At 36.3% G+C, this 26,906-nt stretch overlaps 1 long non-coding RNA gene across 3 annotated transcripts; it reads left to right on the forward strand.

The window, feature by feature from the left end:
- The first annotated feature begins 20,299 nt into the window (after window positions 1–20,299).
- On the forward strand, window positions 20,300–26,906 carry LOC125660973 (uncharacterized). Of its 3 annotated transcripts, none has more exons than XR_007364598.2 (2): window positions 20,300–25,309; window positions 26,439–26,906. It is a non-coding gene; the product is annotated as an uncharacterized LOC125660973 (long non-coding RNA). The 3 variants fall into 3 exon arrangements; XR_007364597.2 differs by having other exon boundaries at window positions 20,300–25,179; window positions 26,132–26,906; XR_007364595.2 differs by having other exon boundaries at window positions 20,300–25,179.

Consider the following 26,906-nt stretch of genomic DNA (forward strand, 5'->3'; position numbering starts at 1 on the left):
CCGCGATTCATACCATTCGATTCGATGCACCGATTACAAATTCCGGATTTCGGTTCGGTTCGGTTTAGATTTTGACATATTCCACCAAATTAGCATAAATGTCCGTCAATTTTTCCCCCTCCGTATTTAAAGATAAATATGCTTAAAAAGTAAAGAATGTTGTTAATTACAAACTTGAATGGACTAGAGTTAATTATAAAATCAAAAATATTTTGCCACAGATAAATTATTAAAATTATTTTGGTATATGAATGTTCAAAATATGAGAAAAATTGACAGAATTAACTCCCGTGAGAAGTGGTACCAACTTCTTGGGTACTTTATTTCAACTTATATAAGAAAACAAGGGGCGAAAAAAATGTAACATAAAATGTATGTACTTTTACTTAATCTTTATAAAAAAAATTGCAAACTATTTATGAAAACAAATTATACAAAAGTAAATTCAAAGTAAACAGTTTTTGTAACTTTCGTTCTGTCAAACATACTGACGTTAGCACTAATGGACATATACATTAGAGATGTACTGCAAAACAATTTGCTTTGATTATTTTTCTGGAATTAAGTATTAAAAGTCATAATCTAATTTTGGAACAGATTTTATCTTCTTTAAACAAAATATCTGACTTAAGAAATTACATTGATATTTGGTCTAACATCATTCTGTCAAACTCTACTCGGCACAATGTGACATTAGCACACTTCTTTACCAAACCCTTGTAAGAGTTATGGTTCTTTGTTATTATTACAATTCTCCCTGCAAGGGGCGTTGTAATGGGATTTTCTAATTGCATGGCAGGTTGAGTGAATGAGGTATCTAGACTTATGTAAAACTTCAAGCGATAGACTTTCTGTCAAAATTGCTGACGTTAGCAACATGTGACGTTAGCATAAGAAATCGTTCTATTTGTACTAAATCGTACGTCAAACTACCGGTTTATGAATTCAAAGACTATTTTGTTGCAATAAAAACTCGTCATGGGAAACTATTTAGAGTCTATCATGATTTACATCGCTGCGAAAAAGTTCCACAAGGTTTTGTTCCGTCAAACAATAACATTAGCATAAAAAAAGTTCCGTCAAGAACTGACATTAGCATTGACAGAAAATAAAAGATTCTGGGTCATTATTAAAGCACAACAAACATTGGTATCGATGTAATGTATATAGATTACATTTAAACCTTTCATTAAGAGAGCCATGTAGTTAAATAATTTCATAACTTGTTTAGTAAACAGAAGATTTATTAATTGCTAATGTCATTTTCCGTCAAGTGTTCCGTCATAAAAATGTGATGTTAGCAACCGTTTTTAAAAAATGAAATTAAAATTGAAAGAATACTTTTATAATTTTATTTTTTACATTTTCTTGATCCTGAGTGTTAATGTTTTTAGTTACCACAAAAAATTACCACAGTTTGGCACTTTGAAAAGACATTCCCAATGGGAGTCAATACAAGCATTTTTCATGGAACATGTCTTTTACATACACCAAAACAACAACTATGGCGTCCGAGTGATGTGCTGAACGTGTTTTTTATGCAACATGGATTTAAATCACTACTGTGTTGAGAGTTAGCATTTTCACCACTCAGATACCAGCATAATATGGTCCGTAAGATCATTGCAGTTTATCTTTACATGACATATAGCATTTCTGTCAGTGGTGGAGTGAAATCAACATCGTAGGTAATGACACAGATTTGACAGTTAATATGAGAGAAGTAAATCAAACAAGAGGCCCATGGGCCACATCGCTCACCTGAGTCACCTAGCTTGGCCCATATCTGAAGACTCTCCATATATATTTGCATGTAAAACCTTAGTACCTATTATGGCCCAAACTACCCTTTGCAAACTTGAATCTACACTATGTCAGAAAGCTTTCTTGTAAATGTCAACTTCTTTGGCCCAATGGTTCTTGAGAAGAAGATTTTTAAAGCTTTTTCCTATATTTGTATATAAAACTTTGACCCCCCCCCCCCCACTTGTGGCCCCATCCTACCCCCCGGGGCCATGATTTGAACAAACTTGAATCTGCCCTATGTCAGAAAGTTTTCATGTCAAAATCAACTTTTCTGGCTCAGTGGTTTTTGAGAAGAAGATTTTTAAAGATTTATCATAATTATATATTTGTATGTAAAACTTTGATCCCCTATTGTGGCCCCATCCAACTCACGGGGCCCATGATTTGAACAAACTTGAATCTGCATTATGTCAGAAAGTTTTCATGAAAAAATCAGCTTTTCTGGCTCAGTGGTTCTTGAGAAGAAGATTTTTCCTATATATTTTTTTAGTAAAACTTTGATCCCCTATTGTGGCCCCATCCAACCCCTGGAGCCCATGATTTGAACAAACTTGAATCTGCATTATGTCAGGAAGCTTTCATATAAATCTCAGCTTTTCTGGCTTAGTGGTTCTTGAGAAGAAGATTTTTAAAGTTTTTCCCTATATATTTGTATGTAAAACTATGATCCCCCCTTGTGGCCCCATCCTACCCCCGGGGGCCATGATTTGAACAAACTTGAATCTGTACTATGTCAGAAATTTTTCATGTAAAAATCAGCTTTTCTGGCTCAGTGGTTCTTGAGAAGATTTTAAAGATTTTTCCTATATATATATTTGTATGTAAAACTTTGATCCCCTATTGTGGCCCCATCCAACCCCCGGGGCCCATGATTTGAACAAACTTGAATCTGCATTATGTCAGGAAGCTTTCAGGTAAATTTCAGCTCTTCTGGCCAAGTGGTTCTTGAGTAGAAGATTTTTAAATCACCCCACCCTATTTTTGCATTTTTGTTATTATCTCCCCTTTGAAAGGGACATGGCCCTTCATTTGAACAAACTTGAAAGCCCTTTACCCAAGGATGCTTTTGGCCAAGTTTGGTTGAAATTGGTCCAGTGGTTCTGGAGAAGAAGTCGAAAATATGAAAAGTTTACAGACAGACGGACAGAGACAGACGGACGCCGAACAAAATGTGATCAGAATAGCTCACTTGAACCTTCGGTTCAGGTGAGCTAAAAAGGAGAGATTTTCAAAGTATTGTTGAATTTTTACATATGAAAACAATATCATTTACATTTTAGATTCACTATAGATTTGTTTAATAATCCAAAACTTATGTAGCACATTAATATAACAAATTTTAATAGACTGTCATTGTTTTCTTTTTTCTCTCATTGTTATACAATGCCATAATAAATAGATATGATGTTTACAAATGACGACATATAGTTATGTAACTTGAATAAAATAAAATAAAATATGCTATTCATTAAAGTTGTTAATTTTTGTGATATTATTAGATAAATTGGACCTAACATGAACCGAATCGAAAATAATCGAACCGTGCTGTTATGAATCGAAACCGAACCGAATCGAGCTAACCCTGAATCGTCCCAGCCCTAAACACTTACTATATTAAGTTTAAATATCATTATATTTAAAGGTACAGAGGTAGGACTTTTTATCAGACGTAAAATCATAGAATTTTTTTTTGTAGTCAATCTGATTAAAACCAGATCCTGAGATCCGCTCACTTAGATTGCTACACTAGGATCTGACGTAACCCCATAGGGGGTCATGTCCGCATGACCTTTCGCTTGAAATATTCAAGAGAACTATCAGCCAGTCAGATTGCGCCATACAGAAAATGATGGCTATTTAGGCGGTTCCTGGCAATTCGTAAACAAATTGCTGTAATCTCTCTCTCACGAGGTTTATTCCACGCTGTAAAATTGTATATTCTAGTATAACGAATTTTAAACTTTCGCAATAATGCCTAATCTATTCCGTTCATACAAACAACAATTAATTTAATTTGGGTGTATTTCATATCGTATGTTTTGTGAATTCCGATTTATGTATGAATAGGGATGGGTACGATTTGAATAGTTTTCAAGATGGTTTACTTAAATAATGCAAGGAATATAACGCCAGTCGACGTAAACGGTGGATTGTAACGTCGCATATAGCTGCGATATGTTTTCTTTCAAAGCAAACAATCGCAGCCATTTTCCTTGAATTGTGAACTCCATCGGAATTTTTTAGCGTTTGAATGAAAGAAAACCCGCAGAGAATGCAGACGTTGTTTAAATCGCATGTTTTGACAGATGTGCAGTCGTCTGTCAAACGCTCAGCCATTTTTATTGCATCTCTAACGTAAATAATGACGCAAAGGTTCATGGGAGAAAAATTATTGTTGGCATAAATCGACAGGGTCAATTTGATTGGCTTAACGAAAGGTCATGCGGACGTGACCAAGTATGGGGTTATGTCAGATCCTAGTGTAGCGATTTAAGTGGGCGGATCTCAGGATCTGGTTTTAATCAGATTGTTTTGTAGTAAGCCAGTTTTCTATCTCTTAAACGAAATGATCATTTAATTATCTTTTGAATTTTAAATTCGGTGCACAATCCCCCGTCCATGTTAGAGCCATACTAAGTCTACTGTTTGAAAAGAACAATGGAACACACAAAGAATAGAAATCTAAATGTGTTATAAATCCATAATACATATCTGTTTATATCTATATTGGTATAACAAAACGACTGAATAAACCATGATTAGTTTAGCATGGGAAAATGAGGACCCTCGAGTAGTGATGAAACAAACGATTGTCACCGATGATCAATTGTCGGTCGTTCAGAGACCTACGATGCTACTAATCGATTACAAAATAAAAGTCGCCGACATTGTTGACCAATCAAAATCGACCAGAAATCACTTCAACTTTGTTCAAATTTTATTTGCTGTATGTCAAACCCGATCAAAAATAAGCAAACGAAATGGCGGGAGATGTGAAGGACAGTAAAAACAATGATATTCAACAGTCAAATAAAGGAGTCTATCTCTGATATCTTTGATACGTTGACATTATAGATAATATATTGAAATTCATATATTGAAATTCTGATTTATTCAGCTGTGAACAAATGAGACAAAACAGAATTCAAATGTTGTTTCCATACATTTAATGATTCTGTTATGTATTTTGAGGGGAAAACACTTCAATGCCAATTCCAATTATAATCAATTATTAATCGATTACATGTGTCCGATTATTGCCGATAATCAATTATGGTTTTTGGTCCGATTGCCCATCACTACCCTCGACCGCTTCCGATAGGGAACCAGACTTGATCGTGACCTCTGTGTGACCTTTGGGTTCTCATTTTTAATGTAGACTTGACTTGATGACTGGTGGTTAATTGTATAATGTCAGCAGGACTAGAAATAATCATTTTATTCACTGGTCACTTAGGCATCAACATAAATATTTACGGGTCAGTGGTCAGTTGATAACTTTACTGTCCCTTCGGACCATTAGATATGAAAATGATTGACCTAAATTCCATACTCAATAATATTAAAATATCAATATCTAAATTATGATTCTTCTCCGTAATTCTTTCAAATACCTCATTTCCACTCTCATTTCGTCAACCTAGCAAAAATATCAGAGTTCATGGACATTATGATCTTCGCGGGTCTGACTTTAACATACCTTTTTTCAGACTGTTTATGTGATTTCAAAATTTCTCAGCTTTACGATGCTGTTAAGTTTATAACTTGGGCAAGCTGTCACAACGATTCGTATCATGTTTTGTACACACAGCAGTGACAGCACGTCATCCCTTTTTGCCGTCATCGAGCCATATTATCCCCGTCTTTCCACTTTGGTAAAAGCAGCGATTTCTTTTGTTTGAAGTAACCCTTGCGTTGTTCAACTTCTGGTTTAAATACATTTTGCAAGGTTTGATACCCCAGAAATGTCTTGCCAAGTGGCAAAACCTCAACCGGACATTGTAATTAATATTAAATCAATTATAATAGGACTCGGATCGGTCAGAAATAAAAGTTTGATTGGACAATTACGATCACCAAGTGGGCAAGCGGTAATTTGGAACCCTGAATAATGAAGCATTTTCATGGTTAGGCCTAATGAAAGGTGAAGATAAGGCCAGGGGTTAATAACCCCCTAATTTAGACCTCTTTGGAAATATATGATGTTGATATGTAATTCAAATGTAATTGAAAAGTAATGGTCTTTACTGGCATTTTTATGAAAGTAATGCATTACATTACAATTACTTGTAATTCAAAAATGGGTGTATTACATATTACACCCCATTCCTTTTAAAAAAAAATGTAATGATTAGTTACAATGCATTATCATTACACATTACAATTACGCCAGGTCTCCTTGGTAACAACTTAAAAAGATCTTGTCACAAGAAATGTTCATGTGCAATATAAAAGCTCTAATGTTTACCAGGGTTGGCAAAAAAGTGGTCAATATGAGTATTGACCGGGCCAGTGGTCAATATGGTTAAAACCGGTCAATACTGGTCGATTGAAAATTATTTGGTCATTATAGTCTGTGTTATTTATTTTAAATGTTTAAGTGACCATTATGGTAAACACTGTATTCATAACATGCACTATCAGTTTATAATAACTTATAAGTCATAATATTAAATAAATAATGTACAAATGACTCTGTTGAATTGGGGAAGATGTAAAAGTTTCTGTTCAAATTCCTTAGTTTAACAAGGACTACCTACATTTTAATAAGTATTGTTTGATCAATCTTCATATCAAGTGTTAAATAAACATTTGAGGGGGTGGGTTGGTGATGTTTTCATAACAATAACACACACACTGGTCATCTCTGGTCCCTGCCTATGCTTATTAACACCTGTCAACTCTGCTTCCTGTGCTCAGGTAATGTCCAGCTACCTTTTATTCTTAATCTGTCCAGGTACATATATTAACAGGTCTGTCTCCATTTGTCAAGCTATGCTATAGCATTGTGACCCTCTGGTAGGTACTAAAGATATTTTGGTCAGTTTCAGCAAACCAAATATATTAAACTTATGAAATTACATTTGATTATCTAATGAAAAATACTAATCAACAATTGATCCATATAATGAAAAGACTTAAGTTAATTCATCTTTATCTTTGCCAGAAATGTACAAAAATAGGAAATTGGACAGTTTAAATCACAATTGACCATTATTGACCACTTGGGGAGTATTGACCGGGACGGTTAAAACTACTGGTTAAAACCGGGGGCGGTTTTAACCGCCCAACCCTGATGTTTACCATTTAGAATTTATAGCCAATATCAATTTTCTTAAAAGAAGGTCAAATGTCAAAGTCAAAAGGTTTAGTACTAACGGAAAAGTCTTGTCAAAGGGAATAATCATGTGAAATATCAATGCTCTATCACTTACTGTTCAAAAGTTATTAGCAAGGTCAATTTTTTCAAAAAAGTAGGTATCCCGTGGGGATCCGGGTTAGAATAGGTCCTCAGTTCTCCCCTTGTTTGTCGTAAGAAGCCACTAAATGGGGCGGACCTTCGGATGAGATCGCAAAAACCAAGGTCCCGTGTCACAACAGGTGTGGCACGAAAAAGATCCCTCCCTGCTCAATGGCCATAAGCACCGAGCACAGGCCTAAATTTTGTAGCCCTTCACCGACAGTGGTGACGTCTCCTTCTGAGTGAAATATTCTCGAGAGGGACGTTAAACACTATTTAATCAATCAATCTTTCCTGAGTGTAAAAAAGAAAGGGCATGATAAAACCCTGTGTAGTCTCTCCTCTATGAGTGTGCTTAACTTTTGACCCCAAAATCCATGGGGAACATCTTCGTCCCATGGGTAGTCCATATGTATGATATGGTGACTGTAGGTGGAAAGGATAATGCTTTAAGGCCCGGAAACCATTGCGTCTACAGACGGATGGACAACCTGATTCCAGTATACCCCCCACCCCCCAACTTTGTTGCGAGGGTATGAAAATACACATTTGCATCAATGGTCTCTTTGACATCATCAAGTCATCATACTATATTGACACTTCATACCACAGCAAAATTTTACGATATGTTACATGAAGATTTTTTTTCTGATTGATTTATTTACAAATAAAGTAATGAAACACATTTTTGTACAAAACAACAATTTTTCTGAAAATTGTCTCCTATGACCTGTAAAACAGCTCGTTCTTAAAAACATTCATGTATTTCGTTTACTGCAATAATGAAATCATTAAAGGCTGCGGGTTTTCAGGTTGTATACGACTTGAATGAATATTTCGAGGTATGTGTGAGTACAACAAGTATATAGGAGGAACATATGTTAGGAATTTTTTTATGTGAAATCGATGAGACGGAGATGCTAGAAAAATGGCCTCAACAAGCGAATCTTTTTGTGCACCGTAAATCAAAGGTTTTTGTTAGGGGTGGATCTTTAGCTCTCTGATCTGTTCAAATATTTTTTTGAGAAAGCTTCAGATCTGTATCTAGAATTTATTTAAATTGTGTTGCGATTTGCTTTATAGTACAACTTAACAGAAGCAAAATCAAGAAATCATTTTACATACGATAAAAACATGGACACACACATATCTAATATTTACTACCCTGATTGTTGAGGAATTTTGATAAATATCTAAATAAACTAGCCCAAATGACGCAAGGTTTTTACAAAGCACTAGACCAAATCCAAAACTCACTGGTCACAGACCATCAATTATTTTGACCTCTGTCACAGTGGCTTTTCCCCCATGACCTGGCATGTGACCTCAAAATCAACTAGGATCTACTCCTTGGGCTGTTCCGGTGTACCGAGTTTAGTGTCAATGAAGCAACTCAACATATAGAAATGAAAATAGTACCAAAGTGGATTGACCTTTGACCATGTGACCTTGATATTAATTGAGGTCATCTACTCCTTAAGATATATCAGTGTAACAAGTTTGATGTCTGTCAAGTAAAGGGTTCAACCAATAATAGTAGAGATCACATGACTTTGCTTACAGACAGAAACACTAACTGACTGACAGATCCAAAGCTGTTTGTGTACATATGGAGCAATTAGTGTGTATATATGTATAACAGTGTGTGTACATGTGTACTGTAACTGTGTGTACATGTGTATCAAAGTGTGTACATGTGTAACAGTGTGTGTACATGTGTAACAGTGTGTGTACATGTGTAACAGTGTATGTACAATGTAGCAGTGTGTGTACATGTGTAACTGTGTGTGTACATGTGTAGCAGTGTTTGTACATGTGTAACAGTGTGTGTACATATGTAAATGTGGTTGTACATACTGCGCTCGACCGCCAACTTCGCATTTTACAGCAGTGAGTGGAACGGAATGTACATTTTTTTGTTTCGTTACAGTTTAACAATATGTCGGTACATCAATTATCTACATTGAATTATAGAGAGTACCTGAGTGGCGGCCACTTTTGCCAACTTCGATTCCAGCGTCCATTTTTGTGCTGCTCGTGCATGTGTCGTCTGATTCGTCAAGAAAGATAACTCTATAACTATGAAACCGCTCATCTTGTTCCCGAGGCTTTCTGATCCGATGTACAAGGCTCAATCGTAACTACTCGGCTATTTCCGTAACTGCAAATAAACCCCTTACGGAAAAGGACGAGCGCAGGATCCGATTGGCTTCCACATCGGAAGGCATCGCCGGCTATGAAACTGCAGGAGCTCCAAAAAAAAAGGGGGGGGGGGGGTACAACACAACCTATCAAAAACAAATTTCTATGAATTGAAAGGCAGAACACTCAGATATGATATAGTGAAAGAATGGATTACTACCACTGGATAAGTTGGATCGCTTCCGGGATACGTTCCCCTCTCCCAGATCTAAGTACTGCATTTTCAAAAAGTCATTGACTGTGAAAGAGCTAATTTGGACTGTCATTAATGAGTTCAGCATATTTGGGATTAACCTAAATTAGATTGTGCAGTCATTTTTCAGACAAGGGAAAGGGCGATTATATCAATGTAGTATATCTTTGTATGGCTAAATCAGGCAGGTAGCAGGGGGGGGGGGGGGGGGGGGGGTCCTTTTAGGGCTATATACTACCATCTCCGTAGCTTTTACATGTAAAAAGACTGCGTTTGATTTTTGACTGACTGGATGCCTCTCACACTTTTTATCGCAATTTCAAATACGATAGGTATGATGAACATGTTTGAACCGACGGATTATGAAATCCTAAATGTATACTAGAAAGTCGAAAATAACGAACATTGATTAATCTCATAACTCCTATAAGCAATACAAGTTTAAGATATTTTAGCTTTGGTTTGAATAAAAAAAATTAATTTCTTTTTATGTTTGTTTATTTTTGTTTGGATTTTTGTTTTTTTTTGTTTTTTTTGTTGTTTGTTTGTTTGTTTGTTTGTTTTTGTGTTTTTTGTTTTTTGATGATTGGTTTTGGCTCAAGAGTTTGACTCCACGGGGGGGGGGGGGGGGGGGGGGGGGGGGTAGATAGGCCTATGGTCGTCTTTCCAAGAATTTCCGACGATTTTTCTCATCGGTGGATCCAAAAAACGGTCGGAACCTATGGCGGGCTTATTGCAAGATTAGAAGTTAATTGTAAAAAGTAAGAGTTTTCCCATGAGAAAATTGAAATTAAAATGAAGTAAAATTGGATAGAAACTGCTCTGTCGCAGGAAGGGCGGATCCAGAGGAGTGCAAGGGGGTCCGGAGGCGCCCCCCCCCCGCCCCCCCCCCCCCCACCCCCCCCCGGGCGGACCAATAACTTTAAGAGTTATTCAATTTTAACGAATCTTTGAGTCATAATGATATGAAAGGTGGATACTTCATGTCATTTGCATCATTTAAATTTATCAACACCAGTGTATCATTTAACTCTAGGATAAATAAGACGACACTCTGATATATATTTACGATATTGTCGTCACATACAAGTATCACTGAGAAATTCTTTAAAGGCATATGTGGCGTAAAAGTTTGGTTTAAGAGGTAGACAATTTGAATGTGAAACACAAGTGCCAGGGAATGCTCAGAACGCAGGATTTTGTACCATTTACCCTACAGCTTCTTGGGATCTAGGCGGCCCTCAGACTCCCAACCAATTGTGAGTAACCTTTCACTCAGCTTTTTTTATCATTTCAATGCGAAATCAGATCTGTGCATGGCGATTAGAATGACGAGAACTTTGAAAACAAGTAGCAATTAACAAAACATTTTTATGTATATAAGCTATCTCAAGATCTCCCCCTTTATGCACTTAAGAAAAGGATGTAAAAGAACCCCTTCCCCTTCACAAATTCTTGGATCCGCCTATGTGCAGTATTACTGAACGTAACGATTTAGTTATGGGAGTATAATTTACACTTTTAGAAGATTACAAGATTTTCGTGTGTGTTAGATACTATTCCCATAATAAGATAATTTATTAATTGATGATACTGGCACCGCTTAATTAAACACCAAGCGTACAATTCTCATAATTAGACAACTTATTAATTGATGATACAAATATCACGTAATTAAACCTCACACATATGGTTTACAAAGGAAATGTGCGTAATTATATAGCAACATAGTTAGATTGATCTAACCGTGTCTCGGGACACGCCCTCTCTACAGTTAGAATACCTCCCATATACCTGTAATGTAGCAGAATATTGTAGAATCGCTACAAAACGATTTTGAAATTACACAAGAATAAATGCGTAAAATTAAAGGTAAAATTGAAGACAACTATACTCATTCATAATTCGTAAGTCCTTAACACTGTAAAGAAAAGCGTAAGACAATATTCGCAATGAGCTCGCTCTATTTATAATTACACTCATGAATCACGTGGTTAGCTCTTCGCAGTGGCGGATCTAGACCTCAGTGGGGGAAGGGGTGAGGCCCAATGGGTCGAAGGGCATGGGAAGGGGTTGACCCCTCCCATTAGGTGGGTTAGAGGGACCTATCCAAGTGCTGATCACGCTTGCTGTTGCTTAACTTGCGTGATCAAGAGAGAGACTCTACCACATCGCCATGAAAGCTAGCTCACTAGCGAGGCCGTATAGTTCTCTTTTACACTGTCCGCTACAGTGTATTTTAATGCATTACCGACTGAAATTCTTGTTCTACAGTGCTAGAGGGAAAATATATTCTGTTGCCAGTGCACTCTGGTTAATTTTCTTCATCCAGACCCCATGTAAGCAATTAAATTCATCCAGACCCTATGTAAGCCATTTTCATCAAAAGAAGAATATCAAACCTTCACATGCGCTACAATTTGAATTATTCTATATTTCTTAACTGTTTCTTTATATTTTGAAAGTATAAGTTAAGTTCCCTGTAAAGGAACGGCGTAGTAAAGATTACAGTGCATTTTCCGTAAAAGGTGATATTTCCACATTCGGGAGCTGTTCGCTTACGCAATGACAAGTTCCGGTAAAATGGAAGCTGATCACAGCGACATTCAAACTCGCAATTAAGTTTTAGTTCTCTGTCTACGCTAATTAAAATGAACTTAAAGGCGAGCCAGTTGTGAAGGTAACCTTTTTGGTTGTATATTAATGATGTTTGACATGATTTTACCGAAACATGTACTGAGTGCAAATTTTATTTTGCTACATTGCGCGTATACGGACGGGACACTCTCTATCGCTAAACCGGGTCCGTAGGACATTATCATTTGAACGACAGAACATTATATCCAATAGCAACACACGGATGGGAGCGGAATTTTAGTTTAAAGGGCGTGGACCAATTTTTAGAGGCAATGGGGTCAGGGTGCAACTTTTAGAAGATTAAGCTGCATTTTTAAAAAATATTGAATTCAATTAAGAATCTCATATACGTTAGTTCTATTGGGAAGAAATCGTATACAGGTTTACTTTCAGTTTACTTGTTGTGCATAAATTATCAACCACTGTTCGAGAATCATTACAGTTGTCATGGTAATTAATTAGCTCGCAAACGCAACAATCTAATAACTGATTCTTTTTATTCTTATTTGAAACAAGAGGCTCAACGGCTACATCACTCACCTGAGTTACCTTGGCCAATATCTGACGACTTTCCATATATATTTGGATGTAAAGCCTTAGTCCGTATTGTGGCCCCAACCTACCCCTGAAGGCCATGCTTTTTACAAACTTGAATCGGCATTATGTCAGAAAGTTTCTATGTAAAGCTCAGCTCTTCTGGCTTGAAAAGAAGATTTTTAAAGATTTTCCCTTTATATTTCTATGTAAAAAATCGATCCCCTATTGTGACCCCAATCCACCCCCGGTGGCCATGATTTGAACAAACTTGAATCTCCACTATGCTAGAAAGCTTTCATGTAAACCTCAGCTCTTCTAGCTCATTGCCTCTTGAGAGGAAGATTTTTAAAGATTTTCCCCATATATTTCTATGTAAAACTTTGATCCCGTATTGTGGCTCCAATCTACTCTCGGGGATCATGATTTGAACACACGTTAAATCCGCCAATGACACATTGTATTGTTTTCACATTATTATACGATTTACAATGAATCACACGTGTACATAATACATAATACATAACATACATGTGCATACACCTTATTCCTAAATATACCACGTGCACATACACCTTATTCCTAAATATACCACGTGTAAATACAACTTATGCATATATCTCAACATACCACGTGTAGATACAGCTTATACATATCCCTCAACATACCACGTGTATATACACCTTATTCCGAAATATACCATGTGTACATATACCTTATTCTTAAATATATCACGTGTAAATGTACCTTATTTCTAAATATACAATGTGTACATATACCTTATTCCTAAATATACCACATATAAATACAACATATGAATATATCTTAACATACTACGTGTAAATACAGGTAAATACAGCTTATACATATCCCTCAAGATACCACGTGTACTTACCACTTCCGTGGAGATCCGGTTTAAAATAGGTCCTCATTACCCCTTTGCTTGTCGTAAAAGATGACTAAATGGGGCGTTCCTTCGGATGAGACCGCAAAAACCGAAGTCCCGTGTCACAGCAGGTGTGGCACGATAAAGATCCCTCCCTGCTTAAGGGCCCTAAGCGTCGAGCATAGGCCTAAATTTTGCTGCCCTTCACCGGCCGTGGTGACGTCTCCATATGAGTGAAAGATTCTCGAGAGGGACATTAAACAATATTTAATCAATCAATCTACGTCAGAGCACGTGTATATACAGGTTTCTTAACACATCATGTCTATATGTAAACAAATCCAAACATTTTTAAATACCAGGGACACATGCCACTATATCTACATTCTTCAACATACCACGTACATCTATATACAATGTCATAATTCCCTAGCGTGTCACAAGTACACATGACATATCTACATGTTTCAGCTTACTACATGTACACACAGCATGTATACATTCTTCTGCGTACCACATGTACACATAGTATATCTAAATTCTTCAGCATACCACCTGTACACACAGCATATCTAAATTCTTCAGCATACCAGATGTACACACAGCATATCTAAATTCAGTATACCATCTGTACACACAGCATGTCTACATTCTTCAGCATACCACCTGTAAACTGCAACATATTCCTCAACATGACATGTGTAAACACAAAATGTACAAATTTCTCAAACATACCTCGTGTAAACACAACATTTCAAAATTTTTAAATATACAGCGTGTAGACACAACAAGTTAAAATTTCTAAACATACCATGTGTAGGCACAGCACGTGAACACGCAACCTGTTCAGACTCTTTAACGCACCATGTGCACATACACACCAACATACCTCAACAACCCACTTATAAATTCAACTTATCCAGCTATCTCAACATACCACGTCTACATCCTAAATGTCTTCATTTCTCAAAAAAAGAGTAAACAAACATGACCAGATCTCTAAATACACAAGGTGTCTAGATTCCTAGATATTATACGTTACATACCAACATGTATAAAATCTCCAACATGTCACATGTATCTCACCAAATCAAGATTCCTCAACATACCATGTGTACACACTAACATGTCCAGTTTACTCAACATACCATGTGTACACACTAACATGTCCAGTTTACTCAACATACCATGTGTACACACTAACATGTCCAGTTTACTCAGCATACCATGTGTACACACTAACATGTCCAGTTTACTCAACATACCATGTGTACACACTAACATGTCCAGTTTACTCAACATACCATGTGTACACACTAACATGTCCAGTTTACTCAACATACCATGTGTACACACTAACATGTCCAGTTTACTCAACATACCATGTGTACATACTAACATGTCCAGTTTACTCAGCATACCATGTGTACACACTAACATGTCCAGTTTACTCAACATACCATGTGTACACACTAACATGTCCAGTTTACTCAACATACCATGTGTACACACTAACATGTCCAGTTTACTCAACATACCATGTGTACACACTAACATGTCAAGTTTACTCCATACCATGTGTACACACTAACATGTCCAGTTTACTCAACATACCATGTGTACACACTAACATGTCCAGTTTACTCAACATACCATGTGTACACACTAATATGTCCAGTTTACTCAACATACCATGTGTACACACTAACATGTCCAGTTTACTCAACATACCATGTGTACACACTAACATGTCCAGTTTACTCAACATACCATGTGTACACACTAACATGTCCAGTTTACTCAACATACCATGTGTACACACTAACATGTCCAGTTTACTCATTATACCATGTGTACACACTAACATGTCCAGTTTACTCAACAATAACATGTATACACACTAACATGTCCAGTTTACTCAACATACCATGTGTACACACTAACATGTCCAGTTTACTCAACATACCATGTGTACACACTAACATGTCCAGTTTACTCAACATACCATGTGTACACACTAACATGTCCAGTTTACTCAACATACCATGTGTACACACTAACATGTCCAGTTTACTCAACATACCATGTGTACACACTAACATGTCCAGTTTCCTCAATAATATCATGTGTACACACTAACATGTCCAGTTTACTCAATAATAGCATGCATAAATACAATATGCCCATATTCCTCAATACACTGATTTACCTAAACATTACGATCCCTTAGCAAACTAAGATGATACTATAACATATCCATATTCCTAAGTCTAAATTATCAGCATACCACGTGTAAATACAATATACCATGTGTGAATACAACATACCACGTGTACATACAACATACCACGTGTACATACAACATATCACGTGTACATACAATATATCACGTGTACCTAAAACATACCACGTGTATATACAGCATACCACCTGCACAAAAACATGCCACATGCACATACAACATACTACGTGTATATACAACATGCCACGTGTACATACAGCATACCACGTGTACATACAACATATCACGTGTACATACAACATACCACGTCTACATACAACAAACCACATGGACATACAATATAACACGTGCACATACATCATTTAACATGCACATACAACATACCACTTACACATACAACATACCACGTGTATATACAATATAACACGTTCACATACAGCATTTAACGTGCATATACAACATACCACTTGCACATACAACATATCACGTGCACATACAATATAACACATGCACATACAATACAACCAATTTCCTCAACATACCACGTGTATATACATCCAATTTGTGCAGATTCCAAAACATACCACGTGTATATACGACATGCATAAAATTCTGAACATGTCATATATACTTAAAGCATGCATTGAGATTCCTCAAAATAGCATATAGACATAACACGTGAACATACAAAATATTCAGATTTCTTAGCATATCACGTGTACATACAGACGTGTTAGATTCCGTAATATGCGCTTAACCATAACAAAATATCAAGATCCCCAGAGATAGAATGTGTGCTCACAACTAAATTTCTCAACAGATCGCGTGTACATACAATCTGTCCTGGTTCCTCAATATATCAAGTGTACATAAAGCATGACCAGAATCTTAAACATACCACTTATACAAATCAATGTGTCTATATACACCAACATGTCATGTGTGTATACGAAATGTCTTAATTTCTCAACATAACAATATGTCCTAATTCACCAGAATACCAAACGTACATAACAATATGTCATAATTCCTCAACACACCACGTATACATACCAATATGTCTTATTTCCTCAACATACCACGTGTACATACCAACATGTCTTAATTCCTCAATATACCACATGTGTATACCAACGTCTTAATTCCTCAACATACCACGTGTGCATACCAACACATCCCAATTCTTCCAAATACCACGTGTACATACCAACATAATTTAATTTTTCAATATACCATATGTACATACCAACATGCCCCGATTCTTCCAAATACCACGTGTACATCCCAACATGCCTCAAATCCTTAACACAACACGTGAACATAATAACATGACCCAATTAATCAACATATCACGTGTGCATACCAACGTGACCCAATTGTTCAACATACTACGTGAGCATACCAAGATATCGCAATTCCTGAACATATCACATGCATTCCAACATAACCAGATTCTTAAACATATCACGTATATACAGCACCTTGTCCTGATTCCTCAATAATAGCATACCAACCTACTAAAGTATCCCAACATACCACGTGTATATACAAAATATTCAGATTTCTCAACATACCACCTCTATATTAAACATGTTTAAACCCCTCAACACACAAAAGAAACATGCTAAAATACCAAGATTCCTCAAGCCAACGTGTCTAAATTCTTCAACATTTCATATTCTCGTGAGGATCCGGGTTAGAATATGTTCTCAATACCCCTTTGCTTGTCTCAGAGGTGACTACATGGGGTGGTCCTTCCAATGAGACCACAAAAACCGAGTTCCTGTGTCACAGCAGTTGTGGCAAGATGAAGATTCCTCACTGTTCAAAGGCCGTAAGTGCCGAGCATAGGCCTACATTTCGCAGCCCTTCACCATCAATGTTGGCGTCTAAATATCAGTTAAATATTCTCATGTTAACAATCTATAATCACTCCGTCAATCAAATATTACCCGAATCTACAATCTACGAAGTGTATATACAACATATTAGAATTCCTCACCACATCACATGTAGATACACAATGTGAAAGTTAAAGATAGCTAACAGTCATCAATACCCTATATACAACACAAAACAGAGAGCTGTGAAACACGAACCCCTGGATACAGCAGATGTGAGATCAGGTGCTGTGGAGGAACAAGCATTCCCTGTCGACCGGACACACCCACCGTATCTACATTCTATTTCCTATATCTAGATCCCTCAATATACTACGTGAGCTTAGATGTACCGACGTATCAATATTTCTGTACATAGAATATACCATATTCAGACCATGTTCACGCCATACATACCTTGTATACACCTCACATGTATTCACATGTACATTTCTCCGCTAATCACGTGTACATATAATATGGCCAGATTCCTTGACAAATCACTTGTACATACAAAATGTTTAAATCATTCCATATATTATGTCCATAAGAAGTAATATCACGTGACGAGTGATACAGGTGTCGCAGGATCCATCACTAATTCAGTCCTACGCTTTACTTTTACTACTTTAGATTCCTATTCCACCCACTTATTTTCCTTTGTCCCACTCTAGATATGGTTTAAGGTCGATCGATGAATCAGACATACACTTTCTTCCCTACTAGATAGGGTACCATTGTTCAAGATCGATTCATGGATCAAACACACATTTTCTCATTTCCTAGAGATGGTAACATGGTTCAAGCTTTATTCCTGAATGAAACAAAAAAAAATCCTTTCCTACATAGGGTACCATGGTTCGAGATCGTTTCCTTGACGACCAAACATGCATTTTCTAATTTCCTAGATATGTTGACATGGTTTAAGATCGTTTTCTGGATCAAACATGCATTTTCTGAATTCCTAGGTACGATACCATGATGTGGGATCGTTTCGGCTTGAGCATCACTGAAGATACATGATTTGTCGAAATGCGCATCTGGTGCATCAAAATTGGTACCGTATAAGCTTCACATTATGACCCCTGGGTCGAGGCCTCTGCTGGTGGACTTTTAGTTCCCGAGGGTCTCTACAGCCCAGTAGCTAAGTACTTCGTTACTAGCTTGAAAATACGGATGTATATTTAATTGCTGCGATAAAATTTAGAAATTCATTTCAAAATTAAAGATTATCTCTCTCATGCATAGCTCTTATCCTTGGACGAATTTAGGTCCAGTTTTTGGCACTCTAGTTTTCCTTTTCGCTCGTACAAGTTTATTGTGATTTCGATTTTCCATACTTTAGCATCACTAAAGAGACATTTTTTGTCGAAATACGCATCTGTTGCATCACAATTGGTACCGTATAAACTCTACATTCCTACATCAAACATATATTTTTTTCCATTTGTAGTTATGATACCATGATCCGACGTTTATTCCTCGATTAATTTTACAAAGGGTTATTTTGTATTGATTATAGGAGTTTTGAGATTGGTCGCTGTTCGTTATTTTCACCTTTCATTCTAATCCTTTACGAATATGTATTCCTGTTGTGTTTGTGTGATATTTTAATGGTCGCTGATCAGGTATTTTGTTTAAAAATAGTCATCAATAAAGCAAAGTCTAATCATATTGAGACACAATTGGAGTAATTATATATAATCATACATACCGTTTTCATTACCTAATAGGTGTATTCCCAATAAAACACTATTCCTGTGTAAATAACTATACATAAAGGGAAATACCCAGTCAACACAAGATAGAATGATGTGATAGTAATGTTCAGAGTGGTGACGAGACCTGTCAACACACGGTAGGGTGAGGCGATACCTATGAGGAGGGTGATGAAGAGACCTGTCAACACACGGTAGGGTGAGGCGATACCTATGAGGAGGGTGATGAAGAGACCTGTCAACACACGGTAGGGTGAGTCGATTGAGGAGGGTAAAATAAGAGACAAGGTGTTAAATGTGTGTCTTGTCCCTGCATCCTTGATCAGTAACGCATTGTGTGTTCATCTACAGATCTACGCGCTTGTATGTCTTTTTCACATGAACATTCCATTTATGATACAATTAGATAGTATATCAGTAACTAAAGTAGCAGATAGAAATATTATACCCTGACTATGATAGAAGTAGATAGTATATCAGTAACTAAAGTAGCAGATAGAAATATTATACACTGACTATGATAGAAGTAGATAGTATATCAGTAACTAAAGTAGCAGATAGAAATATTATACACTGACTATGATAGAAGTAGATAGTATATCAGTAACTAAAGTAACAGATAGAAATATTATACCCTGACTATAATACAAGTAGATAGTATATCAGTAACTAAAGTAACAGATAGAAATATTATACCCTGACTATGATAGAAGTAGATAGTATATCAGTAACTAAAGTAGCAGATAGAACTATTATACCCTGACTATAATACAAGTAGATAGTATATCAGTAACTAAAGTAACAGATAGAAATATTATACCCTGACTATGATAGAAGTAGATAGTATATCAGTAACTAAAGTAGCAGATAGAAATATTATACCCTGACCTCGAAGCCACAAAAGTAACGCATATGCAGATTTGACTTTTCCTCTTGAAGTTTTATTTCTAGCTTTGGAGATACGTAACCGTTATTAATATAAAAGTTAAATGTATTTTTCAATATTCATATCACTTATTATTAACAAATGCAGGTGTCAAATCTACTGGTCTTCAGACACTTCAGTATTTAGGCATTTGACCACCAATGGCGGAGTCATGGGTTTGATTCCCAGGCCATTTTGTCATACAATAAATTTAACATCAGCAGTAAAACAGAACATAAAAATTACAACAACAAAGCCCCTATGATCAATAGGAAGTGGTGGTGAGTACATATAGCTCGATGCAGGGGATTGTTTTCCTGTACAGGAAATCATCACTAAGAGTCGCTAAGTAAGTAATAAGATTTTGTGTACCAAGAAAATCAAATCTCCACATATTTATCTGCTATGGGAACATCGCATTAGCTAATTGGTTTTGGTTTACTCATCATAGTCAAAGTCATATGATCTTAAAACTGAGGACAAATTCCTGAATTTAAATTTGATCTTTACTGGTCTTCAAATCAATGGTTAGAATATCTGATTAGCAATGGCGGTGTTCCGTGTTTAATTCCCCGACCAATGATTTTCCTTTCCTTTCCCAATACAAACTATATTAATAAATTCAATACATTATTTTTCAAAAAAGAACTGCACTATCAGCATTAAAACAGAACATAAACTCTACAACAACAAAGCCCTTAAGATCAATAGGAAGTGGTGATGAGGGCATATAATTTGATAAAGAGGACTATTGTCATCAGCTGAAAACAAACGCTACGTGTATCGAAGTAAGTGATACGATTGTGTGTTTTAAGTAAATCACCCCCCCCCCCCATGTTTATCTGGTGCGAGAACAGGTCACAGAACATCGAATATCCCCATGTTTACTGATTGTCAGTTCAATGGTTAGAACATCTGATCAGCAATGTCGGTGTTCCGTGTTTAATTCCCGGCCAGTGTTTTCCTTTCCTTTTCCAGTACACATTACATTAATCATTTCAATTCATTATTTTTTCAAAACAGAAATGCACCATCAGCAGTAAAACAGAACATATAATCTACAACAACAAAACCCTCGTGATCAATAGGAAGTGGTGATGAGAGCATAACGTTTGATAAAGAGAAGTGTTGTCCTGCACTGTAAACTATCACCAAATATCGCCAAGTAATATGCTATGACGTACCAAGTACATTAATCACCCAATGATTAGTTATGTAGGGACAGGTCGCAGTATCTTAGTGGTTAGGGTGTTCTTGTCGTAGTTAAGGTCATTGGTCTTTGAATGTGACCTTAAATCCGAGTCCCTGTGTTTAATAAGCATAGCTACGATAACGGACCTTTACCGATGTTTAGTAAGACGTTGAGACAATAAAGGACCTTAATCAGTGTTTAGGTAGACATTGAGACGGTACAGAACCTTTACAACTGTTTAGATAGACGTTGAAACGATAAAGTGCCTTTATCGGTGTTTAGGTAGACGTTGAGACGATAAAGTCATTGGTCTTTGAATGTGACCTTAAAACCGAGTCCCAGGGGTTAGGTGGGCAACAATACGATAAAGGACCATCACCGATGTTTAGGAAAACATTAAGACGACATAGGACCTTTATCAGTGTTTAGGTATTCATTGAGACGATAAAGGGCCTTTACCGGTGTTTAGGTATTCATTGAGACGATAAAGGGCCTTTACCGGTGTTTAGGTATTCATTGAGACAATAACGGGCCTTTATCAGTGAGGTCCTGAGCGTCATGTATAGGTTAAAAAATTTGACACCTCACTTAAAACTATTTTCCTTTGCTTGAGTAAAACAAGACCCACACAGACGTTATCGACCATCTGAGTTAACGGAGTACGTACCACTATGAAATATGTAAGGCAAAGAACGTCTTCTACACATTAAAGAAAATGTTATTTGAATGTTTATTTTAAAAAAAATATGCCGGGTTTCGTCCCGCCATTGAGTCCAAACTTCTACCCAAGGAATCATAACAATACGTGATAGAGACATGTCTGCTGTTTATGATTATTTTTATAGAAAATTCCACAAATCTTCCTATATCTCTGTATTAAAGAAAAAAACTAGACACACCGGAAATCATTGTCAAAATGATCGCTATCGGCGCTGTCTAGAGCATTGACTTTCCAATTACAATTATTTTTTTCTCAATGAGAGCCGCACAACGAGTATTCGGGATAATCTTAACCTCTCAGCTTTCACCTGAACACCTGTTAGTAGAATGCACCAGATTGTGTAGATATCGATGGTCTGTTGTGCAGAATATTGTGTAAATATGATTATATCTTGAATATACCAAGTTCTTAATATTTTTCTGTTAACAAATAAAATGTCCTATATGAACCAAGAGCTTGATAACAAAATGTGTCTGAATATAATGACATAAATTCATACACCAAGTGCAGCTCTTGATCAACGCCGTCTGTCGTTTAAGTGCCTACTTACAATGGATGACTGTATGAAGCTCTCATTTTGCACACTCTTAAAATGAAACGGATATTTTGGCCACGTGTTTATGAGTTATCTGCCTTAAGAACAGCACTTCACGAAGTGAATCCTGATCTGTATGTAAACTACAGGAAGAGGGCTATGACCTGCACATTTTACATCATTTCGCTGATTTCCATAAAACTTAAATGACTTGTGGAGATTTTCAGCTTTTAATATGTGTCCCAATAAAGTATCATTGTAAGCCATCTTCTCCAATAGAGTTGTGTCCCTTACTAGAGATGGAATGAGGTACATGGAAGCAAAATATGAAATAAGTGACAGACATACGATATATAAGTTTGAAAAGCTTACATTTCCTATCAATCCGATGTTGTTCCCACATCTTACATTAATTTCAAACTTGTTTTTCGCAACATTCCAAAATAATGAAATAGAAATACATAAATTTGTCGAATGGCGCATCTGGTGCATCAAAATTGGTACCGTATAAGTTTTACATTATGACCCCTGGGTCGAGGCCTCTGTTGGTGGACTGTTAGTCCCCGAGGGTCTCTACAGCCCAGTAGCTAAGTACTTCGTTACTAGCTTGAAAATACGGATGTATATTTAATTGCTGTGATAAAATTTAGAAATTCATTTCAAAATTGAGGATTATCTCCTCATGCATAGCTCTTATCCTTGGACAAATTTGACTCCACTTTTTGGCCCACTGTTTTTGCCTATAATAGCTCTAAAACGTCATTGTTATTTCGGATTTCAAAATTTCGGTTGAGCATCACTGAAGAGATATGATTTGTCGAAATGCGCATCTGGTGCATCAAAATTGGTACCGTATGAGTTTTACAACATAATCCTGGATAAAGTTATATAAATTTCCCTGTTCTACTTTATAGGTGGCCTTGATATCGATCCCTCGTTCAGACAAAGAATCAAAATTAATTTCGAACGCTATGTATTGTACAATGGTTTAGGCTTTTTATCAATATTAGTCCTACCAAGGATGAACAAATGTTAATATCTTTGAAGTGTAAGAAACAGTTAAATAGTACTAAAATTACTGAACCATATCGACCGGGACAAATAGGAACATCAAGTCAGCACCCGGTGAAAAACGAAAAAATAATGAATTCGACACTCTTTTAACACTATTTTAACTGGGCGCCTAGTGAGCTTGGTATCAGAAAATGGTCAACTCAGCACCTGGTTTGGTTACTGAAACACTTATTTTGTAAATTTATAAAGGGAGATAAGAAAGCGAGGTTGTGTTGTGAAACACTATGCCCTCGACCGTAACAAAGACCAATAAAATGGTATACACTTTGGCGACAAAAAAGTGAAAGTTTTGGTGAGTTAAAGTTTTGAATTAAGAATCAAACTCCAAGATCAATATCACAAGGTCAAATGTGTATTAGCTAATGAAAGGTCTAGGCGAAATGAATCTGCTGGAGATAATATACGTACCTTGAACAGGAAGAAGATATTGTCTGTAAACTTTTCAAGATTATAGGTGGGTTTATGTAACTTGGAGCATAGATAGCAATTATGAAGATAAAATCCAAAACTATTTTCTTAACTATTATTACCGGCATTCTTTCTCTCAAAAAGAGGTTCCAGATGGCCTCGTCTTTAGATTGTTCAGTGGAGAGAACACCTGGCCAGTAATGTAAGAGTACCGGGTTCAATTCCTAGCCTAGCGATATATATTGTCCTACAAAAAATGCATTAAACATTTTTTTTTATTTCTAAATGCAGTATTTGCAGTAATACAGGATCTAAGATGAACAGCATTTCATTGATATCAATTAGAACACATTTATTGTACAAGAAACAGGGGAGAATGAAACACTTTGACAACAACAGAGTCCTCATAACAATAGGAAGTGGTGACACAAACTTTTACAAGAGAGAGGAAAGAAACTCATCTACGACAATACAATCTTTACATCAACAGGAAGTGGTGATTGGAACGTTTTATGGGATGAGTACACAGAGTCTAGTGAAGAGGACTGTTGTGCTGTACCGGACACTATCGCTAAGTGCACAATTAGAGTTAACAAAACAAGTACATACAATCTGTCTATGGTTTTTCCATGTGGAAATAGGTCGCGAAGATGCTTCGAGTTGAAAGTCATTGACCTTTGGATATGATATTGAAATAGAGGTCTCGTGTCGTGCTGAGTGTTGGTAGGCTAACGAAACCTAACTGCGACCACACTGACACTATAGGTAAAATTTCGGAATTCACGTTCAGATGGTAACATGCTTACATGAGTAAAACATTCTCAATCGGAAAGTGAAAAAACAAGCAAAAAATAAAAATTATTATGGATATATTAGGAAAAGATCTATATTCAAGGTTAGGTAAATTTACGAATCTTCCACTCTCTGAATCAATTAATAAGTGTCAAATACGTCTGAGCAGGAGATACACCAGAAATCGTGATTATATAATTAAAATCCAATTCATACAGCTCTAGACTTATCTGTAATTCTGTGCTGTTGTTAAACAATCAAAATCTAACAATTCATACAGCCCCAGAGCTATTTGTAATTCTGTGCTGCAGTTAAACTATCAAAATCTAACAATTCATACAACTCCAAAGCAATCTGTAATTCTGTGCTGCTGTTAAACTATCAAAATCTAACAATTCATACAGCTCCAGAGTTATCTGTAATTCTGTGCTGCTGTTAAACTATCAAAATCTAACAATTCATACAGCTCCAGAGCTATCTGTAATTCTATGCTGCTGTTAAACTATCAAAATCTAACGATTCATACAGCTCTAGAGTTATCTGTAATTCTGTGCTGCTGTTAAACTATCAAAATCTAACGATTCATACAGCTCCAAAGCAATCTGTAATTATGTGCTGCTGTTAAACAATCAAAATCTAACATCGTAATGCACGGACAGGATTTGATATGAAAGGCTCCTGAGGAACTAAGCGGTAAGAACACCTGACTAGTATTGCAGTGTGTCAGGGTTCAATTTTCGGTCCTGCCCAACATAACTTTATTGCTATTTCATTCATATAACTGTATTTAACCATATGCGTTTCTAATTATTGTGCTTGTAATTATATGTATGATGACACAAGGTATATTGAAAATCTGAGTTTCACAAGCCTATTAATAACCTGGGTTGACTCTGTTAATTCAAAGCCTAATTGTCCTTTTCAGTTGATTCATTAAACAATTGCTCACAACAGTTACTTTTGCATCACCTCGGAATTCGTTTATAGATGAAGAACATGGATGAAGCAGCAATTTATACTGTGTCGTCTGAAGAATTGAATGTCTCCCAAAATGTCACAAACAGCCATGTCTACAGTTTGATGTTTTCGAAACATTATGATATACAAATTATTTATCTTCAAAATTACCTTCTAAAAGTATTTAAAGGGGAGTAACTCTTAGATCTACTATAATCTGATACACTGCATTCAGTAGAAAACTAAATGAATTACTCGACAAACGTTAATTCCAGTGTTCACCATAACGACCAGTCGTGTGGGACAAATCATCAAGATGATGTATGCAGCCTGCTCATTGACATCCAAATCAAACTTCATACGAAACGTCATAAGTACAGTAGGATTATGTAGCCTGCTCAATGACATCCAAATCAAACTTCATACGAAACATCGTAAGTACAGTAGGATTATGTAGCCTGCTCAATGACATCCAAATCAAACTTCATACGAAACGTCATAAGTACAGAAGGATTATGTAGCCTGCTCAATGACATCCAAATCAAACTTCATACGGAACATCGTAAGTACAGTAGGATTATGTAGCCTGCTCAATGACATCCAAATCAAACTTCATAAGTACAGTAGGATTATGTAGTCTGATATTGATGGAATTGATGGATTGTCTCATTTTACACCATCAATTTAATTTACCCATCCTTTTATTGACTATTGTTCTAATAAATCGACCCTTTATAGCATAA

This window comes from Ostrea edulis, chromosome 8, assembly GCF_947568905.1.
Source record: "Ostrea edulis chromosome 8, xbOstEdul1.1, whole genome shotgun sequence".
Lineage (NCBI taxonomy): Eukaryota > Metazoa > Mollusca > Bivalvia > Ostreida > Ostreidae > Ostrea > Ostrea edulis.